This window comes from Bos indicus, chromosome 23 (assembly GCF_029378745.1).
Source record: "Bos indicus isolate NIAB-ARS_2022 breed Sahiwal x Tharparkar chromosome 23, NIAB-ARS_B.indTharparkar_mat_pri_1.0, whole genome shotgun sequence".
Lineage (NCBI taxonomy): Eukaryota > Metazoa > Chordata > Mammalia > Artiodactyla > Bovidae > Bos > Bos indicus.
The window spans coordinates 23,138,725-23,159,102 of record NC_091782.1 but is presented as its reverse complement, the minus strand read 5'-3'; positions in this window follow the sequence as shown (position 1 = coordinate 23,159,102).

The window sequence follows — 20,378 nt, the reverse complement described above, 5'->3', positions numbered from 1 at the left end:
ACATAAAACACATTCTTTTAATGCTTGCTATGCTCACAATTTATACAATAGATTCACAACTCAAAACTTCATTTTCTATTTCATATTGTATAGAACAAAAGGTATGTTTATGTTTATATACATGTAAGTTTATAAATATATAAATGAGTTGTAAGCTCATGTGATAGATGAATGTTCACTAACAAATATGGAAGAAAAAATAAAGAAGAGAAAATAGATTTTCAGATATTAATATACCATTAATGCAGAGTGTAGAGCAATATTGGAGTATTCATGGGATTGTGCAATAAATCTCTTTTTTTCTTTTGGCTAAGGACAAGAATGGATGAGCATTCAAGATTAAACCATGAGATAAAAGAGAAAAGAGAATCCTACTAGATTTATTGTATTTTGGGCCATTCATCTTAAAATGTTTTACTTACATGGAATAAAATTGCAAAAAATCAGTCATCTAGGAATTAGAATGTTTACTTGTAAAAACATAAAAATAAATTCAGCTCTTGTTTACAAGTCCATTTCTGGGCATCAGATCAGATCAGATCAGTCGCTCAGTCGTTGTATACTGCTGCTGAATTGGTCAATGGAAAATATGCCAGGGTCCTAGCTCAGGTCAAGAACCCCTATCTGGGCCAGGGAGGTTCTTTTTCCAATCAGATTCATGTGGCCAATTGCAAAACGGATGCTGAGATAGCACAAACTTTATTCAATGGCCAAAGAATGGAGAAGCAGAAACCTGGTTCACAAATCAACTTCTCAACCCAGTTTAGAGTAGAGACATCAAATTTAAAGGAGGGTAGAGTTAAAAGGGAAGGAATTGGGAACAGTGGGAGGAAAATTCTTGACTTATCTGAGTACAGGATTGTGGTTTGGACCCGTCACTGATGCAACTCTCCTTTTCAGTCCTTGTACGGACCTTTCCATTTGTTGTCATGGCAACTGGCAACTGTCTGCCACTGGTTGGTGTGTCACTTAGCTAATGTATTACAATGAGTGTATAACAGGGCTTTAGTTATACTGGATATTCTATCTGCCTCATCTTGGGTCTACTTGGTTCTAGCTAGTTCTTTTTTTTTTCAGATTCCTCCTGAAATTTCAGTTCAGTTCAGTCGCTCAGTCACGTCTGACTCTTTGCAACCCCATGAATCACAGCACTCCAGGCCTCCCTGTCCATCACCAACTCCCGGAGTTCACTCAAACTCACGTCCATTGAGTCAGTGATGCCATCCAGCCATCTCATCCTCTGTTGTCCCCTTTTCCTCCTGCCCCCAATCCCTCCCAGCATCAGAGTCTTTTCCAATGAGTCAACTCTTCGCATCAGGTGGCCAAAGTACTGGAGTTTCAGCTTCAGCATCATTCCTTCCAAAGAAATCCCAGGGCTGATCTCCTTCAGAATGGACTGGTTGGGTCTCCTTGCAGTCCAAGGGACTCTCAAGAGTCTTCTCCAACACCACAGTTCAAAAGCATCAATTCTTTGGCACTCAGCCTTCTTCACAGTCCAACTCTCACATCCATACATGACCACAGGAAAAACCATAGCCTTGACTAGATGGACCTTTGTTGGCAAAGTAATGTCTCTGCTTTTCAATATGCTATCTAGGTTGGTCATAACTTTCCTTCCAAGGAGTAAGCGTCTTTTATTTCATGGCTGCAGTCACCATCTGCAGTGATTTTGGAGCCCCAAAAAATAAAGTCTGACACTGTTTCCACTGTTTCCCCATCTATTTCCCATGAAGTGATGGGACCAGATGCCATGATCTTCGTTTTCTGAATGTTGAGCTTTAAGCCAACTTTTTTCACTTTCCACTTTCACTTTCATCAAGAGGCTTTTGAGTTCCTCTTCACTTTCTGCCATAAGGGTGGTGTCATCTGCATATCTGAGGTTACTGATATTTTTCCCAGCAATTTTGCTTCCAGCTTGTGCTTCTTCCAGCCCAGCATTTCTCATGATGCACTCTGCATAAAAGTTAAATAAGCAGGGTGACAATATACAGCCTTGACGTACTCCTTTTCCTATTTGGAACCAATATGTTGTTCCATGTCCAGTTCTAACTGTTGCTTCATGACCTGCATATAGGTTTCTCAAGAGGCAGGTCAAGTGGTCTGGTATTCCCATGTCTTTCAGAATTTTCCACAGTTTATTGTGATCCACACAGTCAAAGGCTTTGGCATAGTCAATAAAAATCTGTCTGACAAAGCTCCTTATCAACTTTAAATTTCAATCACTGGATAGTGGTTTTGTACAAGTGGGCAGTGAGTAACAGTTCAGACCATAGGTGCTTCTCTAGTATTGGTACCAAGGCTATTGCCCCTGAATCATACCCCTGCCCCTCCCTTGAAGAGAAACCAATTACACTTATCAATCACTGCAGATGGTGACTGCAGCCATGAAATTAAAAGACGCTTACTCCTTAAGCAACCAACTGAACTGAACTGAACTGAACCTTTTGAGAAGAGGTACCTCAGGGTTGATCAATGCACTCAAATAGAACCACTTATCACTACACTAAACACCATGATTATATTTGTTATTTTATTCCATTCTTCCTCTGATCTTGGAATTCAAGTCATCTCTGATTGGTCTTGTCTTGACCTGAAGTGCAGCCATGCAAGCCAGTGGAGCTTGAATTTGTTCTTTACTTGATTTGGTCATGTTATTAAAATTGATTCTATTAGCCCTGAATCCTATTCGCTCTCTGGAAACCTCCAAGGAGCAGGGGCACTGGCGGAATATTGACATCTGTTGTTGCTAAGCCTGGAGAAAGTTTGAATACAACACATCTCCAAAAAAAGATAACTAAACACATAAAAAAGAGATAAAAGAAATTGCAAGGAAAACTTGTAGTTGGTTTGCAGTTTTTAGACTAATTATATTTCCAGATGCAGAGAAAACAACATATGCTGCTGCTGCTGCTAAGTTGCTTCAGTCGTGTCCGACTCTGTGCGACCCCATAGATGGGAGCCCACCAGGTTCCCCCGTCCCTGGGATTCTCCAGGCAAGAACACTGGAGTGGGTTGCCATTTCCTTCTCCAGTGCATGAAAGTGAAAAGTGAAAATGAAATAGCTCAGTCGTGTCTGACTCTCTGTTCTACAAATCTGCATTGGGCTAAAACAATTTTTAAATGCTATTTTTTAAATGCTATGCACACATCTCTATCCACATTACACACACAAACACTCTTCCACACTCTCCTCAGCCACTTGCATGTTGGAAAAATGCAAAATAGATGAAAATTGATTTTTTAAAAAATGGTAGTCGCTCAAAACTATGTCAATTTTGACAGTTCTTTTTTTAAATTGGAGTGTAATTGCTTTACAATGTTGTGTTAGTTTCTGCTACAACGAACTGAGTCAGCTATATGTATACATATATTCCCTCCCTTTTGAGCTTCCGTTCCACTCCTCTAGGTCAGCACAGAGCACCAAGCTGAGCTCCCTATGCTATACAGCAGGTTCCCACTAGCTACCTATTTTACACATGGTAGTGTATATGTGTCAATGCTGGACAGTTCTTATTTCCTTCCTCTCTTACCTCCAGGAACCCCTCCCTCATCTCAAATAAACATTCACCAAACTTAGCAACAGCAACCAAAGGCTAATGACCTCCTAAATGCTCTTGCAAACAGAAGGAATACAAGGGTGTTCAGAAAATAGCCTTTCCTGTAAGAAACTCACTACCTAATAAGTCCTTTGCTATAACTTCTGGCAAGGAAGTGAGGAAGGTTTGGGCCACGAGGGGAATTAGCAAGTAAATTCTACGTGTTTGCCTTTCAGCAAAAAACAGCTTATTTTCTAATTGGGGAACAACAACAGGATAGTTAGCAGTGTAATTTTCATTGAGTAATAATTATTAGCAAGGCATTAGTCTATTAATTTCATATGTCAACTCATTTAATTCTCACAATAAACTTATTTGATTATTATTTTCATCTAATTCTTTATACTCCTATTGCTAGACTGGTAGTCTAGATAACAGGAACTCAGCAGCCAGGCACTGTGAAGCTTTCCGTAGGACATCTGTCATCACTCCATGTTAGGGATGAGAAACACTGAGGCCCAAAGACTTATCTGCTTAACCACAAACTATTAGCAAGTAAGAGTCAAGTTGCTTGTTTGACCGAAATCCTTAGAACATTTTGACTAAATATTTCATTGCCTTTAATAAGAGAGATGAGTACACTACTCTGTGCAACCCCATGGACTGTAGCCCACCATGTTCCTCTGGCCATAGAATTCTCCAGGGAAGAATACTGGAGTGGGACGCCATGTCCTTCTCTGGGGGAATCTTCCTGACCCAGGAATCGAACCCACATCTCTTAGGTCTCCTACATTGGCAGGTGGCTTCTTTACCACTAGCGCCACCTGCTGCTGCTACTGCTAAGTCGCTTCAGTCGTGGCCGACTCTGTGCGACCCCAGAGACGGCAGCCCACCAGGCTCCCCCGTTCCTGGGATTCTCCAGGCAAGAGCACTGGAGTGGGTTGCCATTTCCTTCTCCAATGCATGAAAGTGAAAAGTGAAAGTGAAGTCGCTCAGTCGTCTCCGACTGTAGCGACCCCATGGACTGCAGCCCTCCAGGCTCCTCCGTCCATGGGACTTTCCAGGCAAGAGTACTGGAGTGGGGTGCCATTGCCTTCTCCGAGCCCCCAGTAAGAGAGATGAGTACAATTTTTAAGAGAATTTTTCTTTTGTGGAAGAAGAATAGTGAGAAGCCCTCAGATACTACTTTTGGAAGAGTTTCAGTCACACTGGTATTTAATACATTAGTGATATAGAAAATGTCTTCAACATTTCAAAAGATACTGCAAATCAGTTATCACATCACTGATGAAGAATTACCTAGAAAGGCCAGCATGATTTTTTTCTATTTTCTTTTTTTCTAACGACTCAAGAGTTTTTAAGATCAGATATTTCTTTTTTAATTTAGTACATTACTTAATGTTGTACCTGAGATTCCACCTGCGCCCTGATTATAGGTGAGAGGTTTGTGAAGTGATGGGGAGGGAGGAGGAAGAGATTTAATCAGCTCAAAACATAGTCTTTTTATCCCTCCTCTAAAAATATTCTCCTGATTTGTACTGATTAAATAAAATGCGAATCAAATTTACTGTTTATATAGCTTAAGAGATCAGCTTTAGAGGATTTTGTGCCTTTTCAAGTAATTGCTGGCAGAGAAGGGCAAAGGGGTAGGAATCGTTGGAAGATTTATTAGAAGAAAAGTAAGCCTATTTCGATTCCAGCTAAAGTAAAGGAATTACCAAATGCACACAACACGTACAGTTGTGCACATGTGTGTCTGACTGTGTGGGTGTGGTATGTCTGCATCTGTGGGGCTTGAATATAATTACTTATTACTCAACAAAGCTACAATAAAAGACTTCACTTCAAAATTTTTAGGAATAAGCAATGGTGCAACAAAGCTGACATTTATGTCCAAAACCATGTGTCGTGTATGCTAAGTCACTTCAGTTGTGTCTGACTCTGGGACCTTACGGACCGTAGCCCTCCAGGCTCCTCTATGGGATTCTTCAGGCAAGAATACTGGAGCGGGTTGCCATTTTTCCCTCAAGGGGATCTTCCCACCGAAGGATCAAATTGGCGTCTCGTGTCTCCTGCATCGGCAGGCAGGTTCTTTACCACTAGAGCCACCTGGGAAGCCCCAAGACTAGCAAGGCTAGAAGTTTTTCTTTGGGAGGGAGAGTCACAGTTGCCACGTGAATCTCTGAAAAGTTCTGCAATTTAGGCTTGTCCTCCAACTGCCTGCTGACAGTGTGCTGACTTCAGAAATGCTAGGTGAAGACTGTTCCATTATAAAGCGAAAGGAATACATATTCTGACATCAACGGCCAAATACGTAATGATGTCATTATATCTTGTAGGAGTGGGGAAGAGTATGGGAGGGTCTGTGATGCTGTGAGAAGACAGCTAAAACAGAAAGAAATGGAAATTGCTGATCTTTGGGAAGTAGGGAGAAGCACACAGAGAAAAGCAAGGTGATCCACAGAGCCATGACCTGCCTTTGAGATGGTGGAGTGCCAGAGCCCTGCTCGCAAATGAGTGCTTTCCAAGTGGCCCTCTCTCTTCAAAATCCATTTATAATGGCTCAGTCAAAATCGATCGCATCTTATTCACCTAACTGCTGAGCTCCTTTGTTGTTATTTTTGAGTCACTGGGTTGTTCTCAGTCGTGTCCGACTTCTTTGCAACCCCATGAACTGCAGCACATCCGGCTTCCCTGTCCTTCACTGTCTCCTGGACTTTGCTCAAACTCATGTCCATTGAGTCAGTGATGCCATCCAACCATCCAATCCTCTGTTGCTCCTTTTTCCTCTTGTCTTCAATCTTTCCCAGCATCAGGGTCTTTTCCAGTGAGTCAGTTCTTTGCATTAAGTGGCCAAATTTCCGGACCTCCAGCTCCGGCATCACTCCTTCCAATGAATATTCAGGACTGATTTTCTTTAGGATTCACTGGTTTGATCTCCTTGCAGTCCAAGGGACTCTAAATAGTCTTCTCCAGCACCACAGTTTGAAAGCATCAATTTTTCGATGCTCAGCCTTTTTTTAGGGTCCAACTTTCATATCCATACATGACTACTGGAAAAACAGCTGCTTTGACTATACAGACCTTTGTCAGCAAAGTGATATTTCACTGTCTAGGTCTGTCATAGCTTTTCTTCCCAGGAGCAAGCATCTTGTAATTTCGTGGCTGCAGTCACCATCTATAGTGATTTTGAGCTCCTTAAACCTCAGTTTATCTCCTGCCTTATTTGGCTCTGTGTGTATTTACTTCTGCATATGACTGTTATCTGTTATGACAGCCAGAAAGGCCATGGGTTATGGAATCAATATGCCTGGGTTTGTATCCTGGCTCAAAGGCTGATGAGTTCTGTGTTTTGAGCAAGTCCACCATCCTGTACCTCAGTTTCCTTCTCTGTAAAACAGGTATATTAATAGGACCTACCACACAGGGTTGTTTTAAAAATTAAGTTAATTTAAATGAAGTAAATAGAACACAGCTTGGCACATAGTATTTGCTTGTCGTCATTATAATAAATAGATTGAGTTTTTAAAATTTTCTACTTCTCCCAACCAGACACACTGGGTATGCTACTTGACCATTCAAAAGAAAACCAGGAAAGCCTTATAAAATAAATGGAAGCAATGATTAATAACATATTCTACTTATAAGATTTTGAATTCCAGTCTACTCCTAATAAGAGTATCTCACAGAAAAGTACAGAACTTAAATTAAGAGAGTATATTTTTAGCCCGTCTTATAAATAAGAGAAACAGAGTAGTAAAAACTAATTAAACTTCTTTATCAGTATTTAAATAACTTCTCACTAGGGGCTATAGAAGCTACAGTGTGTCTTCAAATATCCCATAAAACATAGAACAAGAGAATTCATCCAAAAAAGTCAGCAATAGAGCTCCCCAGTTGGACAAACTACTTATTTTAATATATATGCAAATGTTAATCAACTATAATTTTAGTGCCTCGTATGCATCAGGTGTTTGACATGTGTTGTATACACAGAAATGAATTTAATTTTGTCTTTCAAACTTGAAAGACGAGAAAACATGGTGAGTTGACACGTAATCACAGAAATAAAAGACAAACAACAACGGAAGAAGATGGGAATGATGTAGAATTTTAAAATAATAAACACCAGGCTAGAAAAATTCAGAGAAAGGAATGCTGAATAATTCCTCAGAAAGGAGGTCTGGTTGGTTTAATTAAGTTTGGGGATTAGGCTTTAAATAATTTGCAAGGATTTCATCAGGTGATACAGTAGGTAGTATTTCAAGATACAGAGACATTATCAACAATGATTTAAGGAAATAGAAGTGGAGAAGGCAATGGCTCCCCACTCCAGTACTCCTGCCTGGAAAATACCCTGGATGGAGGACCCTGGTAGGCTGCAGTCCATGGGGTCACTAAGAGTCGGACATGACTGAGCAACTTCACTTTCACTTTTCACTTTCCTGCATTGGAGAAGGAAATGGCAACCCACTCCAGTGTTCTTGCCTGGAGAATCCCAGGGACGGGGGAACCTGGTGGGCTGCCGTCTATGGGGTCACACAGAGTTGGGCACGACTGAAGTGACTTATCAGAAGGATCTAACAGAGATACTGGTGTCAATGGTGATACTGAGGAATTTAGGAAAATGAAGCTGAAAGGATCAGTGCAATATACTTTTGAAAGCTTCACTAGAACTTTATTCCATTGGCAGTAGGGCTACAGAAAATATTCAAGAGAACGATTTTCTAGAGAGAATTTTGGAATATAATTCTGATAACAAAGTGAGGCATGGATTGGAAAAACATACGTGACGGATTGCTGCTGCTAAGTCACTTCAGTCGTGTTCGACTCTGTGCGACCCCATAGACGGCAGCCCACCAGGCTCTGCCGTCCCTGGGATTCTCCAGGCAAGAACACTGGAGTGGGTTGCCATTTCCTTCTCCAATGCATGAAAGGGAAAAGTGAAAGTGAAGTCACTCAGTCGTGTCCGACTGTATCGACCCCATGGACTGCAGCCTACCAGGCTCCTCTGTCTATGCAATTTTCCAGGCAAGAGTACTGGAGTGGGGTGCCATTGCACTATATAAAAAGACACTATATAAACTGTTTAGCTATATTGTTCAATTTAGGTCAAGGTCACAGATGTAGACACAGGACAAAGCAGCATTTGCTGGATGTATTGATGAGTAAGTTAACTCCAGGAGGGACTTCCCTGGTGGTCCAGTGGTTAAGATTTCAATGCAAGGAGCACAGGTTTGCTCTCTGGTTGGGGGAACTAAGATTCCACATACCTTGTGGAGTGGCCAAAAATAAATGAATTTAAATTTTTTTTAGAAATTAAAAAAAAAAAGTTAAGACAGGAAAGCAGAGACAATCAACACCAGGATGCAGAAGCACAAAGTGAGTCCCTCTAAGGACAAAGGGGGAGAATATTTTCAAGGGAGATCATAGTTAGCAGTGTCACATGCTGCACAGATACTGGGTAGAGTGAAGACCTGGCGTATTGTAATTAACAATTAGGATTTGGATTCTGATTTATCTTTTGATTGACTGCAATTTCTGGAAACATAGTTCATCTTTGTAAAACATCAATTCATTATTTAATTTTACATCAGCCTTGTTCCTCTAGTCATTGAATGATCCTGGGAAAGAGTTTTAACAAACCCAGCAGTCATTGGGAAGGTTATCATTTAATTGACCTCTGCATCCTGATTATCTTCTCCTATTCAGAGTTGGGTTCTAGGATCTCCAACTGCTTATACTATCAGCAGTCTATTATGAGAACCAACCGAGAAAGCCAGGAGAAATGGGAGAAGGAAACTGGGTCTCATATTTAGCCAAGTCTTTATTTTTTCATCTGGATCTACAGGGAGCATTAATAGGGCTGTACAATCAAAAAGAATTTTCCTCTTTTCGATGGGAAAACAGCTAAAAATTTTGTAGGATTGTCTACTCCTCATATCAGTTCAGTTCAGTTCAGTTGCTCAGTCATGTCCGACTCTTTGCGACCTCATGAATTGCAGCACGCCAGGCCTCCCTGTCCATCACCAACTCCCGGAGTTCACTCAGACTCACGTCCATCGAGTCAGTGATGCCATCCAGCCATCTCATCCTCTGTTGTCCCCTTCTCCTCCTGCCCCCAATCCCTCCCAGCATCAGAGTCTTTTCCAATGAGTCAACTCTTCCCATGAGGTGGCCAAAGTACTGGAGTTTCAGCTTTAGCATCATTCCTTCCAAAGAAATCCCAGGGCTGATCTCCTTCAGAATGGACTGGTTGAATCTCCTTGCAGTCCAAGGGACTCTCAAGAGTCTTCCCCAAAACCACAGTTCAAAGGCATCAATTCTTCGGTGCTCAGCTTTCTTCACAGTCCAACTCTCACATCCATACATGACCACTGGAAAAACCATAGCCTTGACTAGGTGGATCTTTGTTGGCAAAGTAATGTCTCTGCTTTTCAGTATGCTATGTAAGTTGATCATAACTTTTCTTCCAAGGAGTAAGCGTCTTTTAATTTCATGGCTGCAATCACCATCTGCAGTGATTTTGGAGCCCCCAAAAATAAAGTCTGACACTGTTTCCACTGTTTCCCCATCTATTTGCCATGAAGTGATGAGACCAGATGCCATGATCTTTGTTTACTGAATGCTGAGCTTTAAGCCAACTTTTTCACTCTCCTCTTTTACTTTCATCAAGAGGCTTTTTAGTTCCTCTTCACTTTCTGCCATAAGGGTGGTGTCATCTGCATATCTGAGGTTATTGATATTTCTCCCAGCAATCTTGATTCCAGCTTGTGCTTCTTCCAGCCCAGCGTTTCTCATGATGTACTCTGCATACAAGTTAAATAAGCAGGGTGACAATATACAACCTTGACATACTCCTTTTCCTATTTGGAACCAGTCTGTTGTCCCATGTTCAGTTCTAACTGTTGCTTCCTGACCTGCATACAGGTTTCTCAAGAGGCAGGTCAGGTGGTCTGGTATTCCCATCTCTTTCAGAATTTTCCATATATAGGTTACGCCAAAGTTGGCAAAGACCATTGGTGGCCAAAGTGTCTTTCTGTGCATAGAAAGAAAGAAAGAAAATGAAGTTACTCAGTTGTGTCCAACGCTATGGGACCCCATGGACTGTAGCCTATCAGGCTCCTCCATCCATGGGATTTTCCAGGCAAGACTACTGGAGTAGGCTGCTATTTCCTTCTCCAGGGGATCTTCCCGACCCAGGGATCAAACCCGGGTCTTCTGCATTGCAGACAGACGCTTTACCATCTGAGCCACCAGGGCTGTTAGTTATTCCATTTTGTCTAAATATTTGGCAAATGTTAAAGTGTCATTGATTCATCTGCTATTGGAAAGGTCTTCTTTGTTCGGATGGGATGTGAAGAAGAAAAATGAATATATGCAGAGTCCTTGTCTCTATTAAGAAGTGAAAATGTATCTCCTTTGTTTCCACAAGGAATAAACGAAAAGATGAAAGGACAGAAAGCAAAGGACAAAAAAGCAAGCAAAGAAAGACCCTACGGGCAGCGGTGTATTGTTGAATTGTTGAATTCACCAGAAATAAAGAAAATCTTGTTTTGTATTATCTAACAATTTCTGAGTCACACTCTCACCATGACCAGTTTCAAACTATCAAGAGTTTAACCACCAGTTCGCAAAATGTCTCAGCAGTTAATAATTAGGTCGAGTAAGCCATGCAAGCTAGTTTCAGCACTCTGCTGCCTGTGTGTGTGTGTGTGTGTGTGTGTGTGTGTGTGTGTGTGGCAGGGTGGGATGGGGGCGTGTGCAGGGGCTGTTAGCTCAGCGAATCAGATATATATTTTTTGATAGCATATTTGCCATTGTAAGGAATCGTCTTTGTCTTTTTATCTTCCTTTCTTAAACTGACCTATGCACTGGGAGTAATTATCAACACCTCAGTCATGTTTGTGTTATTTGGTTACCTTCTGAAGTATGCCAGTCCTTCTCTGCTCACCAGGCGGAAGAAAAGGACAAACCTTGAAGGACGAATTTCATGTTCCTTTTCTCCCAAAGCGCCTGTAAATAGAGCCCCTGAATGCTCTGAATAGACGTTGCTTCACAATAAGGCTAAAGCAGACCCTTGTTTATCTGCTGTTTTTAGGCTTCATCAAGGCATTTGTCTTTACTGGTCAGATATTTGAATTCACTTTAAATTAAGAGAAATGTCATGCAGGCAACCTTAAATAACCTCTCAATTCAAAAGAGAAAAACAGCTGAAAAATTAGGATTAAAAATCAAGCGCATATATAGGTTATTTTTTAATGACAGCCTAGGAATAAATAAAGGACAAGGCAATGGCACCCCACTCCAATACTCTTGCCTGGAAAATCCCATAGATGGAGGAGCCTGGTAGGCTGCAGTCCATGGGGTCACTAAGAGTCGGACATGACTGAGCAACTTCACTTTCACTTTTCACTTGCATGCATTGGAGAAGGAAATGGCAACCCACTCCAGTGTTCTTGCCTGGAGAATCCCAGGGACGGGGGAACCTGGTGGGCTGCCGTCTATGGGGTCACACAGAGTCGGACACGACTGAAGTGACTTAGCAGCAGCAGGAATAAATAAAAATTATGATTTTTAAGTTGTAGTTAAAAAATTCCACTGTCAAATGTGAGGATATATGAGTCACAATGATATAAAATTAAAGAGTTTATCATAAACTATAACCAAAATGAGGAGCTGTTATTTTTAAGCTTTGGTTTTTCATGAATTAGTATTTTATCAAAAGCCATGTAAGGAGATGTTGAGTTAAACTTTTCTTTTATTAAGATTCATATCACAGACTCTGTTATTAATATATTTTATTAACCATTAAAGGTTTACTGACTCTGTCAACACTCGGAGAAAAAAAATGACTTTATATAATCATCAGTTACTATAACATTTGGACTTTCAGCAGTAATTCTCTTGCTTTCAAGTTTTGCTGAGCTACAGAAAAAAAGCCCATAATTAAGACACTGTGGTTTTCCTTGTTCAAATCACCACTCAGCTTAATTAAGATACTGCTAGTGTTAATTGATATCCTAAAATATGCTTTTATAACTTCGCTCAGTTTAAGTTTCTACTGATCTATGCATCACACACAATTACTTAAATAGAGATAACATGTTTGGAGAGTAAGTTTCTTAGGAATACAAAGCTGTCATATTCAAACAACCAATGTTTAAGAAGTCATTCATTTTGGCTATTTTGATAGTAATCACAAATGTCTCAGGATATAATGGAGGGATGGGAAAAGACAAGAAAGGAACACACCGGAATTTTCCCGTGTTTCATTTTTAAACTTTGAGAGCCAACTGGACAGATTTGGAGGGAGAAGTAGGGGATTGTGAATTGCAACAAGTAATTGTACTTTTCCTCAGCTTCGTACAGCCTGGATATTCTGGTTCTGGAGCACTTGAAGAGCCAGTTTAAAACAGTCTCTGCTAAGCTCTCATCAAAACATATGTAAACACTTTCTCTGCCACTCACTAATCCTGATGCAAAATAATGTTAAAAAACATCTCCCAAGATGTTGTAATAAATGAAGCTTTGTCACATTATAATAATAAGTATATCGAAGGCTTATTTGCTTTAAAAAGTAAATACTTAAAACAGTTAATCTTGATTAGTTAAAAATTTGTTTCTTTTCTGCTAGTGGATTGCGAGTGTGTGTGCATGGAGTGTATATACAACTTTGAGTTTTCTATAATCTCTTATCTTTTCCAAACAATCCAAATAATGTTAACTTCTCTCTAGTTTGAGAGGTAGGATGATAATCTGATAACACTCTGAAATTCTTATTCTTCAACTCTTCTAAATATCTTGAGCTTCATGTAAAAAAAGCTAAGGAATTAAGATTCTTATCTTTCATAAATGTTCTCAGGTTTGGTGAAATATGACAAGTGATAGATTTGTTATTAAGGTATTCATGCCATTGTCACAACCTCTCTCTTTTCAAATAGTGAGATGTTACTCTGGCAGCTTGGAAATTTACTAAACTCATTACTGAGTGACTGAGAATAGCTCTGATGCATCTGTTAAATATTTCATAAAGACAAGGCAAATAAAGTAGAAATTACCTTGTGGAAAAACAGGATACCCTCAAGCAGTCAGAGGTTCTCACCAATATCCACTTTGAATAATTAATCTTCCTGCCATTATCCAGAATATAAAAATATATTCAAAGTCTCCAAAATGTTTACCCTTACTAAAAGCAAAGCCAAAAATCAAAGAGCTTTATTAGTAAGTACTTGATAGTTTCGCAACTCATCGCATGAATTTAAAATACTCTTACCTTTCAGTTCAGCCAACATACTATTCTATATCAAATATCTTCTACAACACAAAATATTTAGAACCTTCAGCAGTGTGCAGTTATTTTTATACCAGAATAAGTTTTCAGGGACAAAGTGTTCATTTTTCAGCTGCACATGGTGTCTATCATACAAGCTCTCCTTACTTGGCATAGTTTAAAAAATAAAGATTCTTAAGGCACCTTCATTGTTTTTCTTTTGTAAGGTTTCTTTTCTCATCATTGTTGGGACATCTTGTTGATCCCTCCTCCTCTCTCTCTTTCTCCCTCTCCCACGCCCTGTATAATACACACACACACACACATCACACACACAATTCTTAGATCCCTGTAGAACCTGGATCCTTTCCTTTCCTGTGATAATTTTAGGGTTATTCTCGTTTGACTTGATCCTCTACACAGTTAAATGGTTCATGTCTCCTAAACTCTTGTCCAATACCCTTTGCAATTGTCTTTGATTCTGGTCACGTTCTTATGTATTTCCTTGTTGTCCTGATGTGAACATTGCATTTCTGAAAGTACATTCGGCATCATTTAGTGACTGAAATATAGTAATTTTCAACAAATGTTACTGATCCTGTTACTATTATTACTACATTTTCTTCCCAACCAACTGATTTTCACTCCTTTGGCTTTTTGCCTTTACTTTAATATCCAAACTATCCCTAATTCCTTATCTTTTGGATTCTTCCCAGCTATTTCAAAGGAAATCTAAAACTTCCCACCTTCCCAACACACAAACACTCACACACATGTTCACAAACACACATGTACATATAAACATCTGGTCCATAATATTCTATCCTCTTACTATACTTAAGTCAGTTTGAGAATTTCCTGTCCAACTATATTATGACCTTAATTGAATCAATCACATGACTATAATTCAATATGTTGTTGTAGTTCAGTCGCTAAGTTGTGTCTTACTATTTGCAAACCCATGGACCACAGCACGCCAGGCTCCTCTGTCCTCCACCATCTCCTGGATATGCTCAAATTCATGTCCATTTCGTGAGCGATGCTATCTAACCATCTCATCCTCTGCCAACCCCTTCTCCTTTTGTCTTCAATCTTTCCCATCGTCAGGGTCTTTTCCACAGAGTCAACTCTTTGCATTAGGTGGCCAAAGTATTGGAGCTTCAGCTTCAGCATCAGTCCTTCCAGTGAATATGCAGGGTTAATTTCTTTTAGGATTGACTGGTTTGATCTCCTTGCAGTCCAAAAGACTCTCAGAAGTCTTCTCCAGCACCATAATTCCAAAGCATCAGTTACGCTGTTGTTCAGTTTCTCAGTCATGTCCAGCTCTTTGTGATCCCATGGACTGCAGCATGCCAGCCTTCCCTGTCCTTCACCATTTCCCAGAGCTTGCTCAAATTCATGTCCATTGAGTTGGTGATGCCATACGACCATCTCATCCTCTGTCATCCCTTTCTCCTCCTGCCTTCAACCTTTCCCAACATCAGGGTCTTTTCCAATGAGTCAGCTCTTTGCATGAGGTGTCCAAAGTGTTAGAGCTTCAGCTTCAGCATCAGTCCTTCCAATGAATATTTGGAGTTTATTTCCTTTAGGATTAACTGGCTTGATCTCCTTGCAGTCCAAGGGACTCTCAAGAGTCTTCTCCAACACTACAGTTCAAAAGCATCAGTTCTTAGTTCATCAGTGCTTAGTCTTCTTTATGGTCCAAATCCCACATCAGTTATGTTACAGAATTATTTTAAAAAGTAATGAAAGCAGATTTCAAGAAAGTTAAAATCACACTAAATGCAGGAGAAAAAAAGCAAGAAGAAAGTCAATTAACTTCAAGATGACCCATTGCAAAGCCTTCTTTGCATCTACTGCTCTGTTCTGGATTCATAAACATGATTTTTAAAAATCATAATGCTCAAAGACTTGGAAGATTCACTGTAATTTTGGGGAAAAGTTCTCAATGTGATTTACAAATTGATTAAATAACCTCCTGGCAACACTAACAGAATACTACAGGGGCAGGTGGAAAATTTCGTGTTATATAGGCCAATTTATTTCTTTTAGGGATGCTACTGAAAATATATCTTTTAAAGGTATATTTTTCTTTCCAAAATTAAAAGAAAAGTAAACGTAGATTTGTACCATTAGCTAATTCATGCTGTGTGTATTAGTTGCTAAGTTGTGTCCAACTCTTTGCGACTCCATGAACTGTAGCCTGCCAGGCTCCTCTGTCCATCTAATTCTCCAAGCAAGAATACTGGACTGGCTTGCCAATCCCTTCTCCAGGGGATTTTCCAGAACCAGGGATTGGACCCAGGTCTCCTGCAATGCAGGAAAATTCCTTACCATCCGAGCCACCAGGGATGCCCCAATTTATGCTGCTGCTGCTGCTGCTGCTGCTAAGTTGCTTCAGTCATGTCCGACTCTGTGCGACCCCATAGACGGCCTCCTACCAGGATCCTCTGTCCCTGGGATTCTCCAGGCAAGAACACTGCTAGGACTGTCTAAAACTATTTGTCCCAGTGGAACTTTCTGAGATGAAAAAAATGTTCCTTATTTGCACTGCCCAGTTGTTTGTCACTAGTTATTGAACCTTGAAATGCGGTTAGTGTGATTGACAAAGTAGACTTGATTTTATTTAATTTTAATTAAATTACATTTAAATAGCCCTATGGGCTCTGCAGGGCTTCCCTGGTGGCTCAGATGGTAAAGAATCTCCTGCTTGCAACTCGGGAGACATGGGTTCAATCCCTGGGTCAGAAAGATCCCCTGGAGAAGGGAAAGGCTATCCACTCCAGTATTCTTGCCTGGAGAATTCAGTGGACAGAAGTGCCTGATAGGCTAGACCCCACGCTGTAACAAAGAGTCAGACACGACTGAGTGACTAACACTTTCACACTATGTGCTCTGGGCTACAGGACTAGATGTCTCTGAAGCTTCAATTGTGTATTTTGAGCATTGGAGCTTTTGAAGATAAACTGATTCTAAGCTTTTTGTGATGAATTAATGCAGTTAATGAAGACAATGAAATGTGTTCAGCGAATCTGAGAAACTTAGTCAGAATCTACTTGAAACTAAGCTTTTGACACTGGAATATTTTAAAATTCAAGGCAGATATGTTTACTTTGGGTGAGAAGGTGACATTCAGGGTAACAAACTGTTTAAACAGACGAAATATTGTACATGTATCTTAAACCTCTCTTCCACTAACAAAGTTAGTTGCACAAGTAGGAACGCAATGTCCAATAAAGTGGCCATAAGCCACGTGTCCCTCTTGTACACACCTAAAATAAATATATGTCAAAGATCTTATTTAATTCACTAATTGAATGGGGAAATTAGACAGATATTACAACTGATTCAATGGAGAATCCAAACATATACCTTTATTGACCAAAAATATTGAAATGAACTAGCAAATGGATATAAAACTGGCTTTTACATGGGAAAGTGTTGTTCTGTCACTAAATAAAATCTGTTTGCATTGCTATCAACTTGTTATTACTTAGACTTCGATTTAATCTCTATAAAGTTGTACAAAGAAGACAGTCCTGAATATGCTACAGGGTCATATAATTTTCGGAAGCTCTCACATCCTGTTGAAAGGATATCCAGTAATCTTCTTTGTTTGTTTTGGTCTTACATTCCCCTTTAAATATAGGAGACTTCAGTTAGAAATAATTTCATTCATATGTCTGGATGTTAGTCTTCTCTTATAAACTGGACCAGCAAACAGACTAGCCAGTGAAAATGACAGTGATTATATCTCTGAGAAAATTTCTATGAACATGGCTTAAATCCATAGGTAGAATGTAGGACAAGAAAGAAATAATACAGAAGTCAGTCAGTTAGTTAGTTAGTATTAGTTGCTCAGTAATGTCCGACTATTTGCAACCCCATGGACTGTAGCTCACCAAGCTCCTCTGTCCATGGGATTCTCCAGGCAAGAATACTTGAGTGGGTTGCCATTTCCTTCTCCAAATATGGAAGTAAATGGGCTTAAATCTTGCATTTTCAGAGGATGTTTTCTTATTTATTAAACTTGTCAGCTCTGTGTAAGGGCTTGTGAGATACAGAGAAGCACTAGCAAATAGCCCTGCGTTAAGCCAGTTCTATTATTTGCCATATAATATATATTTGAAAATTAATGCAAGGTCTTAATGCTAAATTGGAGACTGAGGCAAAAAATGTTTTAAAAGCTGAGGAACAGGAATAATTAAGTGGTTTATTGTGCATTGGAAAGGCTTCTCAGAGGAGAGAGAGCCTGAATGCAATACAAAGCAAGGATCAAAGTTTACAAATATTAAGGGCTGGAAGGTGAGGCTTTCACTCTTAATTAGGAAAAAAAAAAACACCCCAAAACTCTAGTTTGCCAGTGTTCTTCTTAAAGCTTTAAGTCTTAAACCTAAAATAATTTTATTCTGGACTTAATATATTCAGTTTTTCTCTAAAGAGTTAATCTATTTGGATAGACAACATTTCTCATCAGTTCAGTTCAGTTCAGTTGCTCAATTATGTCCAACTTTTCATGATCCCATGAATCACAGGACGCCAGGCCTCCCTGTCCATCACCAACTCCCAGAGTTCACTCAAACTCACGTCCATCGAGTTGGTGATGCCATCCAGCCATCTCATCCTCTGTCATCCCCTTCTTCTCCTGCCCCCAATCCCTCCCAGCATCAGGGTCTTTTCCAATGAGTCAACGCTTCCCATCAGGTGGCCAAAGTACTGGAGTTTCAGCTTCAGCATCAGTTCTTCCAATGAAAACCCAGGACTAATCTCCTTTAGGATGGACTGGTTGGATCTCCTTGCAGTCCAAGGGACTCTCAAGAGTCTTCTCCAACACCACAGTTCAAAAGCATCAATTCTTCAGCTCTCAGCTTTCTTCACAGTCCAACTCTCACATCCATACATGACTACTGGAAAAACCATAGCCTTGACTAGACAAACCTTTGTTGGCAAAGTAATATCTCTGCTTTTGAATATGCTATCTAGGTTGGTCATAACTTTCCTTCCAAGGAGTAAGCGTCTTTTAATTTCATGGCTGCAGTCACCATCTGTAGTGATTTTGGAGCCCAGAAAAATAAAGTCTGACACTGTTTCCACTGTTTCCCCATCTATTTCCCATTAAGTGATGGGACCAGATGCCATGATCTTCATTTTCTGAATATTGAGCTTTAAGCCAACTTTTTCACTCTCCTCTTTCACTTTCATCAAGAGGCTTTTGAGTTCCTCTTCACTTTCTGCCATAAGGGTGGTGTCATCTGCATATCTGAGGTTATTGATATTTCTCCTGGCAATCTTGATTCCAGCTTGTGTTTCTTCCAGCCCAGCGTTTCTCATGATGTACTCTGCATAGAACTTAAATAAGCAGGGTGACAATATACAGCCTCGATGTACTCCTTTTCCTATTTGGAACCAGTCTGTTGTTCCATGTCCAGTTCTAACTGTTGCTTCTTGACCTGTATAGACGTTTCTCAAGAGTCAGGTCAGGTGGTCTGGTATTCCCATCTCTTTCAGAATTTTCCACAGTTTATTGTGTTCCACACAGTCAAAGGCTTTGGCATAGTCAATAAAGCAGAAATAGATGTTTTTCTGGAACTCTCTTGCTTTTTCCATGATCCAGCGGATGTTGGCAATTTGATCTCTGGTTCCTCTCCTTTTCTAAAACCAGCTTGAACATCTGGAAGTTCACGGTTCATGTACTGCTGAAGCCTGGCTTGGATAATTTTGAGCATCACTTTACTAGTGTGTGGGATGAGTGCAACTGTGCGGTAGTTTGAGCATTCTTTGGCATTGCCTTTCTTTGGAATTGGAATGAAAACGGACCTTTTCCAGTCCTGTGGCCACTGCTGAGTTTTCCAAATTTGCTGGCATATTGAGTGCAGCACTTTCACAGCATCATCTTTCAGGATTTGAAAGAGCTCAACTAGAATTCCATCACCTCCACTAACTTTGTTCATAGTGATGCTTTCTAAAGCCCACTTGACTTCACATTGCAGGATATCTGGCTCTAGGTGAGTGATCACACCATTGTGATTATCTTGGTCGTGAAGATCTTTTTTGTACAGTTCTTCTGTATGTTCTTCCTACCTCTTCTTAATATCTTCTGCCTCTGTTAGGTCCATACCATTTCTGTCCTTTATCAAGCCCATCTTTGCATGAAATGTTCCCTTGGTATCTCTAGTTTTCTTGAAGAGATCTCTAGTCTTTCCCATTCTGTTGTTTTCCTCTATTTCTTTGCATTGATCGCTAAAGAAGGCTTTCTTATCTCTTCTTGCTATTCTTTGGAACTCTGCATTCAGATGCTTATATCTTTCCTTTTCTCCTTTGCTTTTCATTTCTCTTCTCTTCTTTTCACAGATATTTGTAAGGCCTCCTCAGACAGCCATTTTGCTTTTTTGCACCCCCATTTCTTTTCTATGGGGGTGATCTTGATCCCTGTCTTCTGTACAATGTCATGAACCTCTGTCCATAGGTCATCAGGCACTTTATCAGATCTAGTCCCTTAGATCTATTTCTCACTTCCACTATATAGTCATAAGGGATTTGATTTAGGTGATACGTGAATGGTCTAGTGG